General features: G+C 47.3%; 1 long non-coding RNA gene across 1 annotated transcript in view; it reads right to left on the bottom strand.

The window, feature by feature from the left end:
• Positions 1 to 26,385, bottom strand: part of LOC116748123 — a 222,801-nt gene that overhangs the window by 164,174 nt on the left and 32,242 nt on the right. The window contains exon 3 of the long non-coding RNA XR_004348168.1: positions 13,401 to 14,056. This is a non-coding gene — a long non-coding RNA (uncharacterized LOC116748123). The remainder of the gene's footprint in view (positions 1 to 13,400; positions 14,057 to 26,385) is intronic.

The following is a 26,385-nucleotide window of genomic DNA, read 5'->3' as shown; positions in this document are numbered from 1 at the left end:
TGGTGGATGTTTTGACTGGAGAGGGGCACGGGGAATTTTCTAGGGAGACGGAAATTTCCTTTATCTTAGTGGGGTAGTGTTCACATAGGTGCACACATTTGTCAAAACTCATCAAACTGTACACTTCAAATGTGTGCATTTTGTATGTTAATTATACATCTGTAAAGCTGATTTAAAAAATAAATCACTGACCCAGTGGACGTGGTATTCTTGACCTGTGTTCTCTGGAGTCTCTGGGATCCATAAAACAATACATGCAATTGTGAGCGTAGGTGTATACTACAGGAAAAGGGCTCTCGTTTTCCTCAGGTTCTACTGACAAGCGTGTCTGCAACTCAGTGTTAACATAGACACACGAGAAACAAAGCACCTAAAGTAACCATTCTGCGTGACAAACCCAGCCGATGATATCCTTCACAGAACTTGGTAGTCTTTGGAGACTAGATTCCTGCAGACGCAGGGCCATGGCAGAAAGGGAGAGGTTCCAAAACGGGGTACAAGGCCAATCTCCCACTGTGGAGGGGAGGAAGGGCTGAGGGTCAGGTCTAGACCCTAAGAATCACCAGGCTGCAGGTCCATCCACCTCACTACAAATAACTCAATTTCGTTTCTTTTTATGGCTGAGTAATATTCCATTGTATATATGTGCCACATCTTCTTTATCCATTCATCTGTTGACGGACACTCAGGTTGTTTCCATGTCCTGGCTATTGTAAATAGAGCTGCAATGAACATTTTGGTACATGACCCTTTTTGAATTATGGGTTTCTCAGGGTATATGCCCAGTAGTGGGACTGCTGGGTCGTATGGTAGTTCTATTTGTAGTTTTTTAAGGAACCGCCATACTGTTCTCCATAGTGGCTGTATCCATTTACATTCCCACCAACAGTACAAGAGGGTTCCCTTTTCTCCACACCCTCTCCAGCATTTATTGTTTCTAAATTTTTTTTTTTTTTTTTTTTTTATAAATTTATTTATTTATTTTTGGCTGCGTTGGGTCTTCGTTGCTGCACGCGGGCTTTCTCTAGTTGCGATGAGTGGGGGCTACTGTTCGTTGCGGTGCGCGGGCTTCTCATTGCAGTGGCTTCTCTTGTTGCGGAGCACGGGCTCTAGGCACACAGGCGTCATTAGTTGTGGCTCGCGGGCTCTAGAGCGCAAGCTCAGTAGTTGTGGTGCACGGGCTTAGCTGCTCCGCGGCATGTGGGATCTTCCCGGACCAGGGCTCGAACCCGTGTCCCCTGCGCTGGCAGGCAGATTCTTAACCACTGCGCCACCAGGGAAGCCCCTAAATTTTTTGATGATGGTCATTCTGACCGGTGTGAGATGATACCTCATTGTAGCTTTGATTTGCATTTCTCTAATGATTAATGATGTTGAGCATCCTTTCATGTGTTTGTTGGCAGTCTGTATATCTTCTTTGGAGAAATGTCTATTTAGGTCTTCGGCCCATTTTTGGATTGGGTTGTTTGTGTTTTTGTTATTGAGCTGCATGAGCTGCTTGTAAATTTTGGAGATTAATCCTTTGTCAGTTGCTTCTGTCATACAGAGTGAAGTAAGTCAGAAAGAGAAAGACAAATACTGTATGCTAATACAAATATATGGAATCTAAGAAAAAAAATGTCATGAAAAGCCTAGGGGTAGGACGGGAATAAAGACACAGACCTACTACAGAATGGACTTGAGGACACGGGGAGGGGGAAGGGTAAGCTGTGACAAAGTGAGAGGGTGGCATGGACATATATACACTACCAAACGTAAAGTAGATAGCTAGTGGGAAGCGGCCGCATGGCACAGGGAGATCAGCTCGGTGCTTTGTGACCACCTAGAGGGGTGGGATAGGGAGGGTGGGAGGGAGACGCAAGAGGGAAGAGATATGGGAACATATGTATATGTATAACTGATTCACTTTGTTGTAAAACAGAAACTAACACACCATTGTAAAGCAATTATACTCCAATAAAGATGTTAAAAAAGAAACAAAAAACTTGTGGATGGGTCCAAAGCAGCATTATTTGTAATAGCCAAAGAGTGGGAAAAATCCAAATGTCCATCAACTGATGAATGAAAAACTAAATGTGGTATATCTATGTAATGAAGTATTATTTAACAGTAAAAAGGAATGATGTACTGGTGTATACTATAATGGTAATGAATTTTAGAAACAGGCTCAGTGAAAGAAGTCACAGACCATATATTGCATGGTTCTCCATTTATGTGAAATCTCCAGAATAGGTAACCCTATAGAGACAGAAGGTAGATTAGTGTTTGCCTAGGGCTGGGAATGAGATGTTGGGGAGAAATAGGAACTGGCTGCTAATTGGTACATCCATTCTGTGGATGAAGATGTGTTCTAAAATTGATTGTGGTGATAGCTGCACAACTCTGAAAATACTAAAATCTGTCGAATTTTACAATTTAAATTGGTAAATTGTATAGCATGCAAACTATATCTCAATAAACTTGTTAAAAAACTAAAGCTCTAACCTACAAAAAAAAAAAAAAAAAAAAGAATCACCAGGCTGTTTCACCTTGCCTGCCAGTAAGATGGAGGAGAAGCCACAATCGCTTAGGTGTCTACAACGTATACAGGTTTGAAATCACAATCTTGTCATGCCTGTTTAAACCACCACAATGCAGTGAAATCCTATTATCTGCCATATATTACTGTACTGACAGATGTGGGAGGGAACTGCGGACACCATCAGACACACCTCATTCCCTCGGGAACCGGGGAGCTTGGGAAATTCTGTCCTGGCAGAAGCCCCTTTGAACAGTCATCTGAACACTCCAGACTTCAGCTGGGATGGGGAATAGGTTATGTCAGAGCAGCACCTGGGGTAAGGCAGCACGTGTGTGCCTGTGTGAGCATGTGCACACGCTCGCAAGCGCTGTGCTGGTGCTTCGTGAGATATTTCAGAAACTAGCAGCAGCAGCAGTGCTTGGGAAGTTGAAAAGCTGAAACCTGTGAATCAATCCAAGTACAAAGCTCTCAGTTTCTAATTTGGTACCTGTTTCCAACACCTTGCAAAGAGTCAATCTGTGCAGAACCTCACACTCTTGGCATTTCTGGTACTCAGTTCTAGGAGGATGCAGTAACAGCAGGTGTCTAAACCATTGATTTCTTTTAGAAGATCCTACACCATCAATGACATCCAATCTGCTCTTGTAAATACTCAGGAACTTTTCAATGGCCAGACTCAAAACACTCGATAAGAAGCTAAAGCTTCTGTCTTCTACGGGCTACAGTTGAAGCAGACCCCGGGGATATTTTAACTCATTCTTTCAACGTATATTTACCAAACATCTACTATGGGTCAGGCCATGAATGTACAGGAGGAAACAGGCCAAAAAAACCCCTGCCTTCATGGAGCTCACATTCTAGAGGATTAATGAATACATTATATATTATGTTAGATAATATAGTAGGAGAAAAATAAAGCAGAAAATGGCAAAAGTGGGGCTGCAATTTCAGAGAGGGTGGTCATGAAAGATCTCATTGAAAAGAGGACAGTTACGCAAAGACTTTTAGAGGTGAGGGAGTCAGCCCTGTGGGCAGCTGGAAAGACTGTCCTAGGGAACAAGACCAGCCAGTGCAAAGGCTAGGAAGCAGAAGCATGCTGGAATATTAGAGGAACAGCAAAGAGGCCAATGTGGCCAGAATCAAATGAGCAAGGGAGGCTAGAACTGTGAGATGAAACTAGGGAGGCAGTAAGGGCCAGATTGTGTAGGTCCCTGTAGGCCACTGTAAAACCTGGACTCTGTAAGGACATTGTGAGGGAGATGGAGGGTTCCAAACAGAGGAAGGAATTGCTCCAACTTCAGCTTTAAATGGATCATTCTGGCTGCTGTACTTAGAACAGACTATAGCAGAGGTTGGGCAAAAAGAGCCTGTGAATGTAAAGAGAGATCAATGGAAACTATCCAATCTGAAAAACAGACAGAAAAAATACTGGAAAAAAATGAATAGAGCCTCAGGGAGCTGTGTGGTCTAGCATTTACATCATCAGAGACCCAGAGGAGAGGAGAAAGAGTGCAACACTGAGAAAATATTTGAAGAAATAATGGTTGAAAGCTTCCCAAGTTTGGCAAAGGACATAAACCTATGTATTCAAGAAGCTGAGTGAATCCAAAATAGGACCAACCCAAAGAAATCCATGACTAGACACCTCATAAACTGGTGAAAACTAAAAATGAAAAACTCTTGAAAGCTGCCTGAGAAAAACAAAGCATTACCTATAGGGAAACAACAATTTAACAGTTTGAATGACTGCAGATAGCTCACACAAATGATGGAGGCCAAAAGGAAGTGGCACAACATTTTTAAAGTGCTAAAAACAACAACAACAAAACCTGTGAACACAGTTCTAAATTGAGCAAAAGTATACTTCAGAAATAAATGAAGGTGAAATTAAGATATTCTCAGATGATAGAAAATTAAGGGAATTTGTAACCACAGAGCTCTCAAAGAACTGCTAAAGGAAGTTTCTCAAACCAAAAGGAAATGATAACAGAAGAAAACTTGGAATATCAGAAATAAAGGAAGAGCAACAGAAATGGTCAACAACTGAGTAAATGCAATAGATTATTCTTCTATTTTGAGATATTTAAAATATGTTTGACCGTTGAAAGCAAAAATTATAACGTTATCTTCTGGGGGTTTTGATACACATTGATATAATATACAAGATGGATATAGCACAAGAAGAGGGAAGGTAAAAGATTTTAAACAGTGGTAGATTTTGTACATCCCAATTAAAGTGGCAAATCATTCATTCCAAATTGATGGTGAAGAGTTATGTATATATTTTATAATACCCAGAGCAACCACTAAAATAACTACATGAGATACAGTCAAAATCACAATAGATAAATTAAAATTGAATACCAAAAAGTTCAAATAACACTATGACTCGATGCAATGTGGTATTCTGGATTGACTCTCAGAATAGAAAAACAGGATGAGTAGAAAAATTGGTGAAATCTAAATAAATTCTGGAGTTTAATTAATAAAGGTGTGCCGATTTTTGGCTTCTTGATTTTGACAAACATCATAGTAATGTAAGCTGTTGGCATTAGAGGAAACTGGGTGAGGGATATGAGAACTCTCTCTGTATTATCATTGCAACTTTTCTGTCAATCTAAAAGTTTTCTAAAATAAAGGCTTTACTTAGAAAATGTTCAAATAACCCCCAGTTAGGCAAGAAAGGGCAAACAGAAGAACAAAAGCCAGAGGGAACCAATAGGAACCAAATAATAAAATGGTAGAGTTAATCAAACATATCAAAAATTACATTAATATAGATGGTCTAAAAATACTGATTAAAAGAAAGATGGTCAGAATTGATAAATAAAAGAAGAACATGACCCAACTATACACTGTCTACAAGAAACTCATTTCAAATATAATGATACAGGTAGGGTAAAAATTAAAGGAGAAAAAAGATGTACCATGCAAACACTAATCAAAAGAAAGCTGGAGTGGCTCTATTAATATCAGACAAAAGAGATTTCAGAGAAGAGAAAATTACCGAAGATCAAGAGGGACATTACATAACAATAAAAGGATCAATTCTCCAAGGAGACAGAACAGTGCTAAATGTGCATGCACCTAACAAAAGAGTTTCTACTACACGAAGCAAAAACTGACAAAACTAAAAAGAGAAACAGACAACTCCACAATTATAGTTAGAAACTTTTCAACACTTAATAGATAGAACTGGTAGGCAGAAAACCAGCAAGCACATAGATTAAACAATGATGTCAAACAACTGGATCGAACCAACATTTATAGAACATTCCATGCAACAACAGGAGAATACAGAGTTCTTTCAAGTGAACATGAAACATTCACCAAGATAGGCAGTATGCTACAAGTCTTAACAAATTTAAAAGAATTGAAATTATACAAAGTGTGCTCTCATACCATAATGGAATTAAACGAAACCTCAGTAATAGAAAGGTAATAGGAAAAGCATCAAACACTGGGAAAGTTAACAGCATACTTCTAAATAATCTTTGGATCAAAAAGGAAATATCAGGGGAAATTTAAATATATTTCGAACTGCATGAAAATAAAAAGGCAACATATTGAAATTTGTGTGATATATCTATGGCAGTGCTTAGAGGGAAAGTTATAGCTTTAAATGCTTACATTAGAAAAGGAGAGTTCTCAAGTAATAACCAATAGCTTCCATCTTAGAAAAAGAAAAACAATCTAAATCCAAATCAAGCAGAAGGAAGGAAATAATAAAGAGTAGAAATCAATAAAATGGAAAACAAATAAGCAATAGATAAAACCAATCAAACCGAAAACTAGTTCTTTGAAAAGATCAAAACAATTGATAAATCTCTAGCAGGACTGACAAAAAGAGAAAAAGAGAGAGAAAACACAAATTTCCAATCCCAGGGAAGAAAGAGGGAATATCACTACAGACTCTGCAAATATTAAAAAGATAATAAGGGAATAATATGGGCCGCTCTATGCATATGAATTTGATAACTTAGATAAAATGGACCAAACAATTCCTTGCAAATCACAAATTAGCAAAACTCACCCAAGATGAAATAGATCAATTAACTATTTAAGAAATTAAAGCTGTCATTAAAAACCTTCCAAAAGAGAAATCTCTAGGATCAGATGGTAAATTCTACCAAACATTTAAAGAAGAAATAACATCAATTCTATAAAATACCTTCCAGAGAATAGCAGAGCATGGAACACTTCCCAACACATTTTGTGTGGCCAACACTACTCTGATACCAAAGACAAAGAGGGTAGAAAACTACACACTAATATTTCTCATAAACATAGACACAAAAATCCTCAATGAAATATTAGCAAATTGAACCCATCAATATATAAAACCATAGCACAACCAAGTGGGATTTAGCTCAGAAGCTCAATGTTAAAAAATGGATAAATGTAATTCACAATATTGACAGTCTAAAGAAGAAAAAGCACAAGATCCTATCAATTGATGCAGAAAAAGTACTTGATAAAATTCAATATCTATTCATGATTTTTTAAAAAATCTCAGCAAACAAGAAATAGAAGGGCTCTTCTTCAACCTGATAAAGAGGCATCTGCAAAAACCCTGCAGTTAACATCATACTTAATGATGAAAGATGGATTGCTTTCTCCCTATGATCAGGAACAAGGCAAGGATGTCCACAATTACCCCTCCAATTCAACACCAGTGGATTAAGCAGTGCAATAAGGCAAGAAAAAGAAATAAAGGTTTATGTATTGGAAAGGAAGAAATAAAATTGTCCCTATTTACAGGTAACATGATTGCCTACATAGAAAATCCCAAGGAATCTGCAAAACAAAACCAAACCTCCTAGAACAAATAATAGCAAGGGTGCAGATATAAGGTCAATATAGAAAAATAAACTGTAATTCTATGCACTAGCAATGTAAAATTGTAAACGAAACTTTAAAAAGCAGTATAATTTATAATCATTCCAAAAGAATGAACTTTTTAGGCATAAATATAACAAATTAGGTACAGGATCTGTATGCTGAAAAATACAAAGGAGTGATAAAAGAAAGCAAAGGAAACCTAAAAGAATTGGAGAAACAGAATGATAGACCATGCCTATGGATTGTTAAAGTTCAACATAATAAATACATCAATTCTCACTGAAATGATTTATAGATTTAATGCAACACCAGTCAAAACCCCAGCAGGATTTTTGTACATACAAACAAGCTGATTCTAAAACTCATATAGAAAGACAAAGGAACTAGAGGAGCTAAAACAAATTTGAAAAAGAATAAAGGTGTCAAGTATGATAATTCTCCATTTTCAGTCTCACTTGACAGCTATAATAATCAAGACAGTATGGTATTGGCAAAGGATAGACACATAGATCAACGAAACCGAATGGAGCATCTAGAAATAAACTCATAGCAGCATGATTTTTAATGAAGTTGCAAGAAGCATGCACTGGCCCTTTTTGGCATTCTGTGGGCAGGGCAGAGGTGGGCACAGGGAATCCTGAACTGAAGGGACTTTAACTCTCCCCTTGGCTCCTGAGAAGACAGCTGGAGACCCTTCCCACCGACCATAGCCTTTTCAGAAACAACCAACAAAGCGGAGAAAAGGGTCCTCAGCAGAGGAATCAGGAAGGCCCTGGCATGTGTGAGGAACGAGGAGGTCAGTATGGCTGGAGCACGGGGAGTGAGGGCAAGAAGAGGAGGCGAGGACAGAGGTGGCAAGGGACCTGGTCAGTTCCTGGGAGGACTTGGACTTTCCTCTGAGTTGTGCCATGAGAGGGTTTTGAGCCAGGGAGTGACACAGTCTGACTTAACCTTTTAATAGACTCATTCTTACTACTGGGTTGAGAAATGACTGAACCGGGTAATGGAGTGCGGGGAGGATGAAGCAGAGAAACCAGTTAGGAGGCTTCTCAGATAAACCTGGTGACAGATGATGGTGGCCTGGACCAAAGTGGAAGCGGTGATGGTGGGGAAAAGTGGTCGGTTCTGGACATAATTTGAAGGTACAGGTTGTGGTGTGTGTGTGTGTGTGTGTGTGTGTGTATGTGTGTGTTAGGGGTTGTGATGAGAATTTCTTACTGTTGCAGTAAAAAAAAGAAAGTTCAAGAAGACTGCTCTTGGCGCGATTATATTTCTCCTCCATTCTGCTCACTGGAAGGCTGACTCAGAGGTCTCACAACTGCTTTGAGCCCCTGGATGCCCAAGACTCGGGAGTGTATGCCTGTAATGGGTGAGGCAAGCAGAGGGTCACTGTCTTGGCTTCATCGGAACGTCTGGCCTTTTCCCCTGAGGTCTGTGGAAGAAGAACCACCCTCACGTCAGGTGACCCACTGGATGGCTGGACCTCATGAAGCCAGCCAGACTCTTGTAGGCTGGACCCACTCAGTAGGGTTTCAGATCACAAATGGACAGATTTCCTTTTCTTCATTTTATAGATTAAAAAAATTAGGTGTGGAGAACTACGGTGACGCACCCAGTATCCCAGCTCAAGTTGGTGCCAGTTTCTGTCTGTTGCTCCGACCATGCATGGGAGGTGCTCCAGGCTGATAGTCACCTTCCGGTTCTTGCTATCCCTACTGATCTGATCTTTCTAGACAGCCAAGAGGGCTTCCGTCATGAACCAGGCCCACTGTGCAGTGGGCAGGGTGGCAGTGCAGGGAGTTGATGCCCTCAAGTATCCTGCTTTGCAAGTAGCCCCTTGGCTGTCTGCCTGCAAGGTCTGGGCCTCCACTGATCCAGGTGGGGAAGGTGGACAAACAGCAGAGGTGACAGGCCAAAGCGGGGTGATGAATGGTGTGGGGTGTCCATCAAGCAGCGTGCTGTGCCTAGACTGCTGCTCTGAAACACAGCTGAGGGCCATCGCCGATTGTAACTTTTCTTTCTAGGCTACAGAGTTGTTATGGGCTGAATTGTGTCCTCTGCAAATTCATATGTTGAAGCCCTAACCCTCAGGACATCAGAAAGTGACTACATTTGGAGACAGAGTCTTTATAGAAGTGATGAAGATAAAATGAGGTCCTTAGGGTGGGCCCAAATCCAATACAACTGCCCTTAGAAGATGAGGAAGTTGGGACATAGATGGTACAGCGGGAAGACCATGTGAAGACACAGGGAGGAGGCAGCCATCTACAGGCCAAGGAGAGAGGCCTGGAACAGATCCCTCCCTCAGAAGGAACCAAGCCTGCCCACACCTTGATCTCAGACTTCCTGCCTCTGGAATAGTGAGACAGTACATTTCTGTGGTTTAAGCCCCCTAGTGTGGGTTACTTTGTTACAGCAGCCAGAGCAAACTAATATTGGGTTGGCCAAAAAGTTCGTTCAGGTTTTCCCAGAACATCTTGTGGAAAAACCCAAACGAACTTTTTGGCCAACCCAATACATGAATCATCCGATTTTCTAAAGTTTCAGGTCAAGGCATGACAAGTGCGGTCCCTCCCAGTCCAGGCCTCATGCCCCCAATTAAGGGGCAACCACAGAGACAGCAGCAGCCACGGAGTGGGGACTGGAGAGGTGCCATGTAGAACACTTCCCGAAGCATCTGCTCTTAGCATCCCTCCCCTCTCCTCCCAGAGGGCCTCAGAGGGCCAGTCACGGGCAGTCCACGAGCGGCTGCAGGAGAACTTTCCAGGCCCTCTGCACTGCCTGGAGAGACCTCACAGCTAGAAGTTGCTCCCCTGGCCACCTGAAAGCAGCTGCAAGTAGAGGCCCAGGGAGGGGCTGGTTCTGAGGAAGAGCCTTCTTCCTGGGCCTCAGAAGTCAGGTTCCCGCGGAGCTGGTCAGGGACCGTCCACGATGCTCATCAAGGAGCCAGAAGCGTTAGCCTGTGGGCGCACCTGCTTGGCACCTCCAGGAGAGGAACGAGGGGCTGTTTTTAGCACATGCGCCCTTTCCTCTCTGGCTGGTTTTTTTTTTTTTTTTTTCTAAATAAAAGAAGCCAGTTCCTTTGGTACCAGGAGCGAAAAAGAGGGAGGGGGCCAAGAAATGAAAGACTCGGAGAGTGTTACACATAACAGTGGGCGTATTTTATGGAAAGCAGCCGACAATCAGTGTTTGCAGACGCCTTTTATTTTATATTATTTCCTCATCTGTTCAGCTTTCTTGGGCGGGAGCCAGAAAGTTAATATTCTCAGTCAAAGTCGGCCTTTTATCTGTCAGGTTCAAAATGAAACCAAGTCGCTGGGGTTTTAAAGCATCTCAGCCAAAAGGCAAACACACCTTCTCAGCAGCTCTGGCCCAGGGGCTTTTGATGATGGGTCGCTGTGGTTCCTTAACCACGACACAGGTCGCCCCTGGGAGCCTGGCCCGGCTGTGCCTTTTGACATTATCAACACACAAGCAGACAGTGTCCGGGTGGCCTCATCAGATCATGCTGGAGCCGAAGGCAGTTTGGCCGGTTTGGAGGCAGGTGGGAGGAAAGCTTGGGAGGTGGGCGGTTAATCCCTGCCTGAATCCTGCTTGGGGGTCCTGAAAGGAGCCTCAAGGAGCAGTGGTCTGAACAAAACTGTGGTGCTTTTAAAAGAGGCCTCCAAATTCTGCAACAGTCCCCCCAGGACAGGGTGGAGCCTCACGCCCTCCCCTTGAGGGTGGGCTGGCTTTCATGACTCACGTCTAACAAAGAGTTCGAAAAGTAACCAAAAGTGATGCTCCGTGATTTCCAAGGCTAGAGGATAAAAGGCCATACACCTTCCACCTGGCTCTCTCTTGAAGGACAGCCACCTTGGGTACCCTGAGCGGCCACGGAAGAGATCCAGCTGTCCCGAAGTCGTCATGCTGGAGGGACCATGTGGAGAGACCACACAGAAAGAGCAGGAGCCCGGCTGTGCCAGCCCCCAGCTGTTGGAATCTTCCCAACCCAAGCAGCAGACATCTGAGAGAAGAAGCCTTCAAGACGTCCCCTCCTCCAGCCATCTGACTGCAGCGGCTGGAGAGGCTGCCTCGCCAAGCCCAGTCACCCCAGAACCACGAGGGGTAATGATAAAATGGCTGCTGCTGTGTTACCCCATTAAGTTTGGGGTGGTTTGTTACACAGTGATAGATAACCAGTACCTTGGACCTCTGTCTTCTGATTTTGTCTCCTCCAAAGCAAAATCGTGGAAAAATTTTGCTGTACAATCCTCCCTTGACAGGACAGCCCGAACGAATGGGCTGCTGACCTCAGGTCAAAATTCCTGAATTCCAGTTCTGACTCTTCCTGACATAACACCTTGGTCCACTCACTCAACCCTTCCGGACCTCAGTTTCCATATCTGTAAAATGGGGGTGATAGTTAAGGCTGGCTTCACAGAGATGTTAGAAAGGTCAAATGAAATGGTGGATGTAACTCTTAGATTTCCCAACACCCTGAGACACGAGATCTATAAATAACAGGTTTCTCCACATCACAAGTATATGGCCAGAAGATCTATACAACCTGAAGCAAGTGTAACATAGATGCAACTCTAAGAGGAAAGGGGCCCATTGTAAAATACAAGAACCATTCAGAAGCTCCTTCTTACTTTTAGGCTCGATCATAGGTTACGTGGGGGCAACCAATGAAGCCATCCAGCCATGGAGATTAATTTCATTCTGGGAAGTCCATGGCTTTGTGGCCCTCTCCATTACACCCCAATCAAAGTGAGGGCCTCAGCTGTCAATTTGGGGCCTCCCCTCAGTTTGGAGGCCACTTAAAATGCAGTAGGGTGTCCCTGGGGCTAGAATTCCAGAAGCCCCCCTGTATCGATTACACACCACGCAGTACCCCATTTAGCTGGACTCAACAGCCTATTTGAGGATCAGCTGAAATTGAAAATCGGCTCTGTGGGTGGAGACGGGGAACGACAATTTTACCTCGTGCTACACGGCCCCGCACTTAGCTTGGACGCAGAATTCTGCTTGCCTTTCTGAGTGTTCCGCCTTCCTCTCCAACCCTTTGGCTAACTTCTGGGGGCCTCTCCCTTCCTTACAATATGGCCGCTGCTAATAAAAGTGTAAATGCTGCAAGGCACTTATTACAGGAATATTATCTTTATATTACCCCAGCATTACCAGGCCGTGTGCAGGGGCTGGGGAGTTGGGAGAACCTCTTTGGTGCTGTCAGTAATCAGAGGCAGGCAGTTTAGTTTAATGATAATGACTTACACTTACATAGCTGCCCTCATCCCAGAGGACCCTGGGGCACTTTACAAATACACTCTCATTCTGAGCCTTTCTAACAAACCTGAGACGCAGCAATGCTTATAAATAATATATATTCTGAGTGCTTCTATATGCTGCAAATGTATGATATAAATATGTATAAGTGTAACAAATATGATTTTTGCATGTTACATTTATAATCTTAAAAAAAGAGAAAAAGGTGACCCATCACGGGTGTGCAGGCACAAAACCGACTCACAGGGTGCAAAATCCAATAAATATCGATACTGCACAACCATTTACAACAGGTACCAGCCCAGGCTTTTAAAAGCTAAGGAAATCATTCAGGGTACATTCACTGGGTTCCTCTTTCACTGGGAAGATCATTCTCAGGTCAGGTTTATTCAACCAGTTCCAGCTCTGGGTGTGGCAAACACACATTTGGATAGTCCTAGATGCCCACCAGGGCTGGCTCTGAAGCCTTGATGCTGATGCCGTGTGATTATGAACAAAGCACAAACCTTCTCTGGGCCTCAGCTGAATCCTTAATATAATTGGATACAAGGCTGTCTCATAGATCATGGTACTGCTCCCAAACCTTCAGGCCCTTGCTATTTGAAAATTATACATGTATGCCCTTTGCCATGTGAATCTGCACGTTGGAGTAGGCAAAGTTTCCTTTCCCACCCCATGGATTTGGGGTTTGGCCTGTTTTCTGATTGTTAGTATTATGTAACAAACAGCCCCCAAACTTATTAATGTAAAACAACAACAATTTTCTTACCTTCATGGATTCAGTGGGTGACGAATTTGGTTACGGCACAGTGGGGATAGCTTGTCTCTGCTCCTTGATATCTAGAACCTCAGTTGGAAAGACTAGAGGGCTAGGAGTGAGTCAATGGCTGGAGGCTGGGGTCGCTGGAAACTTTGTTCTCTCACACGTGTAGAGCCTAGGCTTCCTCACAACATGGCGGCCTCAGCACAGTCAGACATCTTACATGGCAGCTCAGGGCTCCAAGAGCAAGTGATCCAGTGACAAGGTGAATGCTGCATCGCCTTTTATGACCCAGTCTTGAAAATCAATGTCACTTCCATGGGCCTCTGTTGTCAAAGTAGTCACAAACCCATCTGGACTCAGGGTAAGGGGAATTAGACTCCGCCTATTGATGGGAGACATGTTAAAGTCACAGTTGTAGGGGAGAGTGTGGGATGGGATATATTGTTTGGCCATTTAGACGAATTTTCCACACACTTAGTGCCTCGCCATCATGTACAATTTTACCATTCCTGTGGGTCAGGAGCTAGAGCACAGCTTGGCGAGGTCCTCTGCTGAATCTTGTAAGGCTGCAGTCAGGGGTGTCGGCCAGATTGCCTTCCTATCTGGGGTTTGGGATCCTCTTCCAAGCTCATGTGGTTGTTGGCAGAATTCAGTCTCCTCATCTGTGAAGGGATCATGCCAAACATGATAAGAATTAATGGTACAAATAGGGGAAGTTGCTTGGGATACCAAAAAGATCTACACAAGTGGTTCTTATTATTCTCCAACTAGATGGTAGAATTCCCAAGGTCAGGGACACTGTGTTATATTCATTTTGGATGCACCATGGGACCTAGAACAGAACTAAGCACATGGCTGCGTGTCAAGGAAGGCTGGCTGGATGCATTGAAGGATGGATAGATGGACGAGGGATGAAGACTTCAGTTCCAAGGAAATTCTGAGAGCCTACCAAGGAATAGGAGGGGGAAGACAGCCAGCATGTCTCTGTGCTATCACAGGCATGAAAGCCGGCCATTAGAATGAAATATAACAAACTTATTTTGTCTCCTTCCTCTTGAAGAGGGTCTGAATGCCTCTGGGGAAAGGTGCAGTATCGTGGTAACAGCAGGGCCTTTGAAGTCAGACAGATTAGAGTTTGAACCCTGGTTCATCCCTTTTCGAGTTGAGTGACCTTGGGCAAGTTATGGAACCTCTGAGCCTTCAGGTTTCTCAGTGGTGAAATGAGGGTTGTGGAAGGATAGAGACAAGGTATGTGAGATGGCTCACAGGGTCCATGTGGATGCCTGTTGAGCAGCAGCTGGTATTGTGAGGGGCATGAAGGTATAGGGTGTTCAAGCTCAGGCTCCAGAAGCTGCATTGCCTGGTTCAAAGCCTGGCTGCACCAATTCCTGGCTGTGTGACCTCAGGCAAGTTACATAACCTCTCTGGTCCTCTTTTCCTTGCATGTAAAATGAGGATAATAATTTTATAGCCTTCACAGAATAGCTGTCAAGAATAGTAAGATAGGGCTTCCCTGGTGGCGCAGTGGTTGAGAGTCCAGCTGCCGATGCAGGGGACACGGGTTCGTGCCCCGGTCTGGGAAGATCCCACATGCCGCGGAGCGGCTGGGCCCGTGAGCCATGGCCGCTGAGCCTGCGTGTCCGGAGCCTGTGCTCCGCAGCGGGAGAGGCCACAACAGTGAGAGGCCCGCGTACCGCCAAAAAAAAAAAAAAAAAAAGAAAAAGAAAAAAGAATAGTAAGATAATAAAGTGTTTAGAATAACACATAGCCGGTGGCAAGTACTCAATGAATATTAGCTGTTGATGATTTGCTACATCATCTGCTTTTCTTCCTCTTCTTCTTCCTCCTCCTTCTTCTTCTCCTTTTCCTTCTCACTGTGCATTAGTGGGCTCCTTCCTGTTAGCCATCCGAATTCCATGCTGCCTGTATTGCAACAGCCCCTGAGTTGCCTCAGAACCTCCTCGATTCAGTTCAACAGACATTTAGCCTCTGCTCAGCCGCTCGAGCCAGAAACCAAGGAACCGGAGCTGACATCTTCCTCTCCTTCACCCCTCACTTCCAAACCACCACCAAGTCCCATCAGCGCTCCCTCCAGAGTGTGTCTAGAACCTGCCCACAGCTCTCCACCTCCATGATACCACCCAGTCCCAGCCACCATCATCTCACCAGGACTTAGCCATTGTCCCTAACTGTTCTCACTCTTGCCTCTATGATCTGCTCTCCACATAGCAGCCAGAGCAGTCATTGTCATTGTCGCTCCCCTACTTAAACCTTCCCGATGGCTTCCTGCTTCACTAGGCAGAAAACCCAAACTCCTTAGCACAGCCCTCAGGGCTCTGCATCCAGCTCCTTCTATCCTTGCCCTCGCTCCTTAACAAGCCAAGCCCCTTCCTGCCTCGGGCCCTTTGCATCTGCTGTTCCTTTGGCTCGAAATGACCTCCACACCCTCCACCCCTAGAAAACTCCTCATCCTTCATTCTTCCACTAAATGTAGCATCTGGAGAGAGCACCACCTCACCATCCCCCATCTAAATTAGGTCCCTTTGTATCTTCTTTGACAGCCTGTTCTGTTCCAAAGTGTGGTAACACCACAATTTGTAGTCAAATATTTGTGTGTTTATGGACTTCTGATCCGCCCCCCTCCGTGAGATTCTCAATTCTATAAGGCCAGGGAGGAGGGCATTCCTAGCCTGACATATAATTGGCCCTCAAGAAATATTTATTGAATGAATGAAAGCATTTACAATTTCCTAGGTCCTTTCTGAATAGCTACATCTAATACTCAGCAATTCCTACTGAGAAACGGGCTCAGAGAGGCAGAGAGAAATTTGGCCATGGTCGCCCAGCTGGTCAGTGGTGGAACCTTCAGGGACAGCCTCAGCCTAGGCCAAGAGCACACCCCTCCCAGAGCAACCCACACTCAGTGACTGTCTGACATGGGGTATAAAGGTCTAGCCATCTTACTTCAGCTCATTGCATCACTGGCGGGCCATCCAAGCTCCTGAGCTCCCCCTGGGACCATTAAGGCTGTCCCCAGGCATGGATCACAACTCAACTTCTCTTCCTGCCCTCTCCCGCTTCCTCCCCCACCCTCCCATCCCCACCATAGGTACTGATCTCAAGGGCATTCCCTAGTAGAATGTAAATTGGTACAGCCACTATGTAGAACAGTATGGAGGTTCCTTAAAAAACTAAAAATAGAGCTACCATATGACCCTGCAGTCCCACTTCTGGGCATATATCTGGAGAAAAACATGGTCCAAAAGGATACATGCACCCCAATGTTCATTGAAGCGCTGTTAACAATAGCCATGACATGGAAGCAACCCAAATGTCCATCGACAGAGGAATGGATGAAGAAGATGTGGTATATATATATATATATATATATATATATATATATATATATATATATGCAACGGACTATTACTCAGCCATAAAAAGGAACAAAACTGTGTCATTTGCAGCAACATGGATGGACCTAGAGACTGTCATACTGAGTGAAGTAAGTCAGACAGAGAAAAGATAGCTATCATATGATACTGCTCATATGTGGAATCTAAAAAAAACGGGGGGTACAAATGAACTTATTTACAAAACAGAAGTAGAGTCACAGATGTAGAAAACAAACTTATGGTTACCCGGGGGAAGGGTGGGGAGAAGGGATAGTTAGGGAGCTTGGGATTGACATGTACACACTGCTATATTTAAGATGGATAACCAACAAGGACCCACTACTGTGTAGCACAGAGAACTCTGCTCAGTGTTATGTGGCAGCCTAGATGGGAGGGGAGTTTGGGGGAGAATGGATGTTAATGGATGTTAATGGGCTATACCCCAATATAAAATAAAAAGTTTTTTTAAAAAACGGGCATTCCCTAGTAGACATTCCACTTGTTAAACTCCATCTCAGAGTCAGCTTTGTGGGACATCCAACCTGTGACATTCAGTCTCCAGACCTTCCTATCACTTACTTGGCTTTTGCACATAGTTAATGCACTTTTACCAAGGACACCGCCCAGCCCATCCCTTTTTTTCCTTCCTTGGAGCAGAACTCATTCCCGAGTCCGGGTTCTCCAACTTGAGTGTGTTGAAGGACTTGTTAAAACACAGATTGCTGGGCCTCACACCCAGAATTTCTGATTCACTGGGTCTGGGGTGGAGGCTAGGGATGTGCATTTCTGACAAGTTCCGGGTGATGCTGAGGCTGCTGCCTGGGGACTGTGTGGTGAGAACCGCTGGTATAGGGAAGCGAGAAGTAGAAATTGTGATGGTCTCATCTTCATTCTGGTCTCTGTAGTCCCTTGCCAAGGTAGCCCCACAAAGTTCCCTTCCAACTGAGAACTTATATTTAATGATGCTTGAATCTTTAAGAAGAAGTCTGGCCTGAGTGGACCCTTGGGCAGGGCGGCCAGGAGACTGAACACACGTAAGTTGCTCTTTCCCCAAGTTTCCATGCAGCCAGAACCCTGACTTCTATTTCTGTTTTGCATTCAATTCCCTTCCATCCCAGCCCCCAGCCCTCCTGAGCCCCACTTGCTCAGAAAGCCATCTCTCCAGGCACGTGTGCACCAGACACTCCGGGCAAAGCCACTGACTGTTCTAATCTACACTCCGCGTCCCTTAAGCTGGAAGTCTCCAGAAGAGTAACAAGGTGGGCAGAGGCTCAGGAAACTAACTGAAGAACGACTCCTCTGCGAGGCGTTAGTACCTTGCAAAGAAGTGAATCTACTGGCGTTTTTTTTAGAGTTTAATAAAAATATATATGCATCATGAGAAAACCACAGCAATAATTCCTTGTACCTTTGTTCCAAGAAGCCCAAAGCACTCCCCATATATTATCATATTCATTATCCTATTTTCTTCACGTCTCTCATTAATTTTTTTCTGAGGTGATATATTAATATGAAATTCTAAGTCACATTAAGGAGACCACGAGCCCAACTCATTCTCCTCGCCCCGACTCCACCTTTCTCTTCTCCCCTTTCCATCCACCATCCTCACTGCCCCTCTCCTTCTCCCACCCAGGAGACGGTAATTCGGAAGCTGGTTAGCAGCTGATGGGGGCAGTTAGAAGACTGGAGGAGGGCGGGCATCAAAGTGCTGCTTTGCCAGTGGGCTGCTCTCCCAGGCCCCCTCCCCAGGACCACTTGATCAGACCAGGACTCCCGTGCCCCTTGGGGAAGAAGCTGCCTTGCAGCCCAACTCCCCCAATGGGTGTTAAACCTACTCCCTTGCCTTGCATGCAAGAGGGAAAGAATCAGGCTCATTACAGATATTATCATGCAGCACTTCACATCTCAAAGAGCTTTATAATCGCTAATTAGTTATTGCCAGAGAATATGGAAATGGCACCTTGCTGGAATCCCGCAGACTGGAGGCCAGACTTCCGCAGCACTGCCTGGCCTGGCTGGGCCTGCCCGGGGTCTCAGGAAATGGGGCCGACTCCAGGGCAGAAGGCACTAGGCTTTTAGTCCTGGCCAGTGTGCTTCTGCATGGATGCTCCCGGGGTCATCAGACTGCATTCTGTCTGCTTAGGAAGAACCCAGAGATCGGCTACTGCTTCAGGTGGTAAAAGAAAACATGCAGCTGAAAATTAAAACAGCAGTCTGAGCCAGCAGAGGTCATGAAGCACATGCCCTTCCCACTGTGCTGAGTTCAATTCCCGATCTGATGACTGGAATGGGCCTGGGGTTCACACCCAGCCTATGCCTGCGTGCACAGCAATGGTGAGCTCGCTCCAGAAGCCTCCTGAAGATCTCAAGGGCACACAGGTGTTCAGATGAGGGTCGGAAGTGCCCCGTTCCTATTCTTTTTAGCTAAGGAATTGCAACCACAGGGCTTGAATTGGACCACAAGCGCCTCTCCCCCTCCTACCCTGGCCTGTATCTACTCCATCCTGTCTAACTCTGCTTTCAAACACAATTCTTGGGGCTTCCCTGGTGGCGCAGTGGTTGAGAGTCCGCCTGCCGGTGCAGGGGACACGGGTTCGTGCCCCGGTCCGGGGAGATCCCACATGCCGCGGAGCGGCTGGGCCCGTGAGCCATGGCCACTGAGCCTGCGCGTCCGGAGCCTGTGCTCCGCAACGGGAGAGGCCACAACAGTGAGAGGCCCGCGTACCGCAAGAAAAAAAAAAACAAAAAACAATTCTTGAAGAAGGTTAAGATCTACGGTCTGCAGCCCCCTCCAGAGAAAGGAGGGATGAGGAGAAGCCTCATTCACCCTGGATAACCTCAATCTCATTTGAATTTCAATATAAATCCACTCAGAAGCTGTAGTCAGCAGGGGCCTCGAGGAGGCGGGCCTTGACCAGGCTGACTCAGCCTTCTCGGAGGGAAACTGTCTTGGATGAGAGGGGAGGATGGGTGCTGGGAGCACTTTTCTCTAAGACTCCATCCCTCATCCTTCCTGTAAATGGGGGTGGGGAGGCACTGCCTGAAAGAAAACTCTGAGTGGGGGGCAGCAAATCTTTCCTTCTAGGAAATCTTGCCCACACAGGTCAGATCGGGATGGGACAAAGAGTCGGGAAGCGCTCTGGTTTCCAGAAATTCTGCTGGGCCCCGGGCATGGGAAGCTCCAGGGTCACTCCAGCTCCCAGGGTGTGTTGAGAAATCTGAAACACGGATGTCCCCAGCTTTCCTCTCTTCCTGGCCATGGGACACACAGAGGCCACTCGGTGGCCTTATCATTATATTGACACTTCTCCTAATAACTCCAGTGTGTGTGCCAGAGCAGAGCGACGATGAAGGGATGGAGACGCATGTCTGCTGGGATTAGGCCTCGGTCTCTGCCTTCTGGAAGCATGTGTCTACAATACCCAAGACTGCATCCGAGAGAGGTGTTTTGCCACTTGCTGGTGGGTTCCCTATCAGGAGCTGTCCGTTCTTAGCACATAACTGTGCTGTGAAAGAGATTGATGTGCCCCTGGACCTAATTTCTCAGCACACCAGCGGGAGAGGAGGCGCCTCGCCCTTGTCTGCATTGCAGATGGCAGCCCTTGTAATGAGAATGCAGCGAGGTCCAGCTCGGTTGGCAGGGACAGGGGTGGGGGGGTGGGGGTGGGGGTGAGGCGTTGGACCACACAGAGAGGTTTCCCAAGGCCTTTGGGAACAAGCGCTTAGGCAATCTGGGTCCTCCTACAACAAGATAACCAGCCACTCCTGCCTCTCCTTCCTCCCTTAGTTCCAGGCTGAGGCAACTGGTTGGGAGGTCCCAGCCAAAGTCTTCCTGCAGAGCTTAAGCTGCCGCTGCACATCCTCTCCACACACTTCCCCACCACTGAGGTCCCGGAAGTCAAAGGCATCCGCCCTGGTTAGGGGTGCAGAGGTCTCATCTTCTTCAGGATTCCTCCCTCTCCCTCCTCCTACCCAGAACTGCCATGAGGTTTCCCAGTCCCAGCCTTCCTTTCTGGCTTGGGCCCCTTCGGACACTCCAAGCAAACAAGATACAATTCCATTGTAAAGGCAACCCAGAGCCTTGCTTCTCAGCTCTGCGGGCAGCTGGAAGGTGGGCCCCATGAAGCTGGGGTGTGCACAGCCCTCAGCCACCCAGCTCTCCGGCTCCAGCTTCCAGCTACCTGCATCACCATGAAAACAGAGTGCCGGACGAGCCTGCAGGAAAAGTCCTTTCCTGATCTGCTCAGATCTACTCTGCTCCCTGTTACAGATACTGCTGGGCGTGCAGGCACACACCCACTCCAGACACGCTCTCCCGTGCACTCAGACAGGCACACTCCCTCTCATGCATGTTCTGGTGGTGCCCTCAGCCCTGTGATACCTCCAGCTTTAGATGCAAATCCTATTCCAACTGTCAGGACTGACAGTGATGATGGAGGGGGAGGGATGGGACCATTCCCTCCGCCATTCCAATTGCTCCCCCTTTGAGCAGAGGGAATGGTCCCATTCCTGTCCTTAGTTGGGCGCCCCAACTAAGGGCAGGTGGAAATTGAACTTTTGGAAAATCAGAAGAAAGGAAGGAGAGGGGGAGCGGGAGAGGCGGGAGGAGTGGGGAGGAGGGCTGTGGGAGACAGTGGCCCTGCCGAGGGTTGACAAATTGCAGTGGGAGGTGCTCAGAGGCTTAACCTCTCCAAGTCTCAGTTCTCCTACCTCTAAAGCGGGGATAATGACACTTGTCTTTTAGAGGTGCTGGGAGGAGGAGCCTGGAACAGAGGGAAGCCTCAACAAACGGCTGCTATTATCACGGCGCCTAAATGAGAAGGAAGCTTGGAGGGTGTCAGTTCTGGGCCCCATTCACAGGGGGCCATGTAAGACACATGGTGATGTGCTGCCTTCCTTTATGGCAAAGCCGTGCCCCTCGTGACTCATTCCAGATGTCCAGTCACCCCAGCGACGGTGGGAAGAGTGGCAGGGGTTGTAGGTTACACTGTCACCCACAGGGATGGAGCGCTGGGGAGGGCAGCGTATAAGGTTAAGGCAGTGGTGTGAGGGGGTCCCAAGACAAGCTCCAAGGAGAGAAGAAATGCACAGTTCTTCCCTGCCCCTGGGGAAATAGTTTTCCGATGGCTTGAGGTTTGGCCAGAACCATCAGTAGGACCAGAGACGCAGGGAGCCACAGGCATGCAGCCCATCCACACAGGGAAAGGGTAGAGAGAAACTCCCAGGTTTGTGGCCACCTTCCTTAGAGAAATGGGACTGCCTCTCTGGCTGCTGTCTTGGGAAAGTGTTTCTAGATCATTCCCTCATCCATTCTCTGAGCCTCTGGGGCATCTTGATTGAGCACAGGGAGGCTGTCAGTGCTGTCCTTAGGGATCCAGATTCTGGAGGCAGACCTCCTGTGTTTGAATTCTACAACTTACCGTCTGTGTGACTTAATTTCAATATGCTTCCGTTTCCTTATCTGTAAAATGGGACGACTTAGCACAATTGCAGACACATGGTAAGCGCTCTTTCAATATTGGCTTTAATGATTACACTCATTGGCCAGCTGCCCAGCATTGGGAACACCTCTCGGGAGGAGGGCGGGTCAACTCGGGCTTTGCTGCTGATGCAAAGGGCGGGGAGCGTGGGGCCCATGCGCGGAGCACCCACCGTCACGGTTTACTTTTAGCTTCTTGCAGCCACGAGGATTCGCAGCGTGCTCCTCGCTTGTCCATTCTCTGGGGGGGTGGGGGGGCGCTGCCTGGCAGCAGGCTGCTCCCCGAGTCACGATACAGTGATCCCCTCCAGCCGAGCTTTCACTCAGTTCCCCGCCTGCGCCCTCTCTCGAGCTAGACTGCCATGCGGAGGCGGATCCAGCTACCGTCTCCAAGTCGGCCCCGGGCTGCTCGAAACCCCTGCGTGCCCGGCGAGCCAAGAGCCGGCCCGGACTCAGGGAGGCCCAGGGCCTCCCTTCCCGCTCCCTTCCCCCAGCGGGCGGGGAGAGGGCGGGAGCGCCCAGAGCTGAGATGCTGCCTTCAGTGCAGAGCGTGCCTCGCACCCTAGTCTGGATAATCCGTCCTGGGCTGAGACGGACAGACTTTGGCTCATCTAGGGGCAAGGGCTGGGGAGGGGGTGTCGGCCCTCTGGGAGGCAGGGGGGCGGGGAGGGGGTGAGGGAGTGAAGGCGTGGTAAGGAAGGAAGGGAATAGGAAGATGATGGAAAGAAAGGGGAAGGGAGGTGATGGGGGTGGAAATGGGGGGAGGGGAAGAAAAAGGAGGGGGAAATAAGAGAGGGTGGAAAGGAACGGGGAAGGGGATGGATGCATGGGAGGGAAAGGACGAGGGGAAAGGGGAGGTGGAAAGGGAAGGGAAAGGAAGGGAGGGATGGCAAGGGAGAGTGGGGGAGGAGGAGGGGGAGGAGAAAGGCAGGCAAAGGGGGGTGAAGTGGAAGGGGGGAGGGGGAGGCAAAACTGGAGGGAAGGGAGTGAAAGGGGAGAAAGGAGGAGGAAACAAAGGTGGGGTAAGGGGTCCAAGAGGGGAAGGAAGGGAGGAGAAGGGGTGACAGGGGAAGGGGAAATGGGACCACGGGATCTAGAAGGAGAGGAAGGGGGATGGGAAAGCTTGGCTATGACCTCAGTACCCCCGACACACCCCTAACCACATTTCCAGGAAGGATTCCGTAAAAAGGAGCCAGAGGGAAAGAGGGCTCTTGAGAAAACGCTAGGTGTGTAAGAGCTCTGAAGTGGCACATACTGACCTTGGACATCTGAGGGGCTGGATACAAAGGTCCTGGCCCACGGCCAGGCCAGACAGGCCCCCCCAGGGAAAGTCAGTGAGTCCACGTTCAAATCCCTCTTCTGTCTAGGAGGTTCACTGGGCATATGACCTTGGAAGAAGGTGGCAACTTGCCCTGAGCACTAGTTATCGTATTTATAAAACGGGGATGATTTAAATGCCTGCTTTACAGGGATGTTAAATTAGGTTAAACAAACAAAGAAATGGAAAGGCCTTGATCTCAGTGGTCACAACCTAGCATTTCATTTGGTGCTTGTAGAGATGCACATTGGTGCCCGACCTGGGCTGGCACACCCATCCCCCAACTGCTGTGTGTTGACCCCTTCTCAGATGGGAGCCCCCTTGCCCCCAAATGCCTGGGAGATTACCATCTCTGCCCCCTGGGGCTACTGGCAGCCAAGGCCTCTCTAAGCAGGGGCTGGAAGTGGTACAAACCCACCCCCTTGCCTCAAGGTGGGCAACTCCAGAGCTCCCCAAGGGATCAGGCTAAGTCAAGACTTATCTGAACCCACATCCGTTCAGCTTTCCCCTGCCCCATCCTGCTTCCCTCACTCCCTCACAGGCTTCTCCTGAGAACCCTCTTCCAACAAGCCACTCACACCTCAATCCCTACCTCAGGCTCTGCTTGCTTCTAGGGAACCCCACTTAAGACAGCACCTTCCTGAGGACTAGTTGTCAATGTGCTGGGACCAAAAATGGGCCCAACATTGGCGACAGGGTCCCCTGGAGATAGAAGGGCCCCACACAGCCCTGCTCTTACCCAAAGCGGCCACATCAGGTCAGCTCTGTGAACCTCTGGCAGGTTCCAGGCTGCCCTGGGCTGGTCTCACCTGTCCTGGGAAAATTGGAAAAGGAAGCTGGGTGGGATTCAAATGACTGACTTAAAGTAAAAACAAGCTGGGAGGGGTATCCCGCAAGGCTATGGTTTCCTGGGACACCAGGCAGCCACCAGCCCTTGCAAACAGGGCTGACACAGTACCTCAAATATTCCAAACTGGCTGCTCAGGAGCCCGCAGGTGGGGAGGCTGGTGGAAGGGGAGGCTGTTGATCTTGGGGGCTTGTGGAGCTGGGGGAGTTTAGGAGTGATTTAAAGGATGAGAAGGAGTCAGGGCACACTTGCATGGGGGAGGTGCCCACAAAGCTTCCGTTCTGTATGCAATTAGTCTAGGGATGCCCTCATTTGCATAAGGTTCATTAATTTGCATAAAATTGCTTGAGGCCCTAACCACCGCTACAGAAAATAAAATAACATGAATCAATTAGCGGGACTGACTGCAATTGGAACAAGCCTGGTGTTCGGGAATCCTCCTAACTCAGGAGCACTGGGTGGGCAGGAAGGCTGCTGGAAGGCGACCCCTCCAGACCAGCTCAGCTGCCCCAGGGAGGAAAGCTCTGCTCTCACCCTGCCCCAAGGAGGGATGGGGCCATTCCCAAAAGTAGGGACTAGCAGCTGGGCACAGTCGGTATGAAATCAGGGCCTGAGCAGATGCGGGCAGCAGACCCTAGCTAGTGGAAGAGGCGTGAGAGGACCACACGGATGAAAGGATGTGAAGAGACAGGTCTGGTGTGGGAAAGGAGGGATGCTCGTCATCTCAGTCCCCATGTTTATCGAGGGCCTTTTCTGCCTCTGGCCTGAGCTGCACATAGTCTCATTTGGTTCTCATAACAATCACAGGAAACTGGTACAATTACCCCACTGTAGAGATTCAAAAACGTAAGTTCGGAGGGGTTACAGACTTGCAGCAGCAAATGGCAAACCTGGGCCTGCCCAGCTCCAGAGGCCCATAACAAGCTCCCAGTGAGAACAGCGCCTGGCAGCCGGCAGGAGAGCAATGAGTATTTGTTGAATAAATGACTGATGTATGTGGGGATGAGCTTTGAGGGGAGGTGAAAGTCAAACCGAGGATGCTGTGTGGCAGTTCTTAAGGGAAAACAGGTTAAAAGTGAACCACAGGATGCGATTTCCTTAAAAAAAAAAAAAAAATCAAGCCCTATCAATCATCTTGGGAGTCTGGGAGGATGCAGCTAAATCACATTTCTCCTGTCATAATTTCCATAAGCTGGCCTTTTGGTTCCTCTTTGGCGTCACCCCATCTTATGCTCTCTGCGTGCCCATGTTCTCAGCCGTGCCTGGCACTCCCTGACATGCTGCACTGTCAATTCTGGTCTGGAACCTATAGGTCCTCGGTGAGAGAGCCGAAGCCATAGCTAACAACAGCTAAGAAGCTGAGGTCATGGAGCCCAAGCCCATTTCCCACTGCTAAAACTATATGGGCTCTTATCTTTCATTCCCATCCACGAGTAAGCCTTCGCTGATGGATCACCAATTTCTCTCTCCATCTTTCCCTTTCTCTCTTGCACTGACCCTGCTGCTTTATAAGAACTCTCAGGGGTTTTTTTTTTTTGTGCCTCTGCTCTCTTTCTGAACCTCTTCGTCTCCCAGAGCCACTGTTAATGAATCAAATTGCCCTTCGACTTGAATTACGGGGAAAGCAGCCTCACCCACTACTCGTAGTAGATGGGGTGACTGCCCCCAGATCCACACTGGCCTCATTGCAACGGCTCAAAGCGGATGTTTATTTTTGAATCTTGCATCCTTTATCTGAGAAAATTGACTACCGATGGGAAACAATTACCTACCACTTACCCCACAGGGCTTATGGGAGCAGATGGCACGTGTGATGGAGAAGCAGCACAGTGCGTTAATGTCATCAGCAACCATCACAGCCATAATGAGCCCACATCACGGGGACTGGGAACCAGAGAGAGGAAAGAGTAACAGCTGGGCACTTCAGCCAGATGTGGTTGCAACCACCCAAA

This window comes from Phocoena sinus, chromosome X (assembly GCF_008692025.1).
Source record: "Phocoena sinus isolate mPhoSin1 chromosome X, mPhoSin1.pri, whole genome shotgun sequence".
Taxonomy (NCBI): Eukaryota; Metazoa; Chordata; class Mammalia; order Artiodactyla; family Phocoenidae; genus Phocoena; species Phocoena sinus.
Note: the sequence above shows the minus strand (reverse complement) of the source record. Positions and strands in the feature narration are given on the sequence as shown.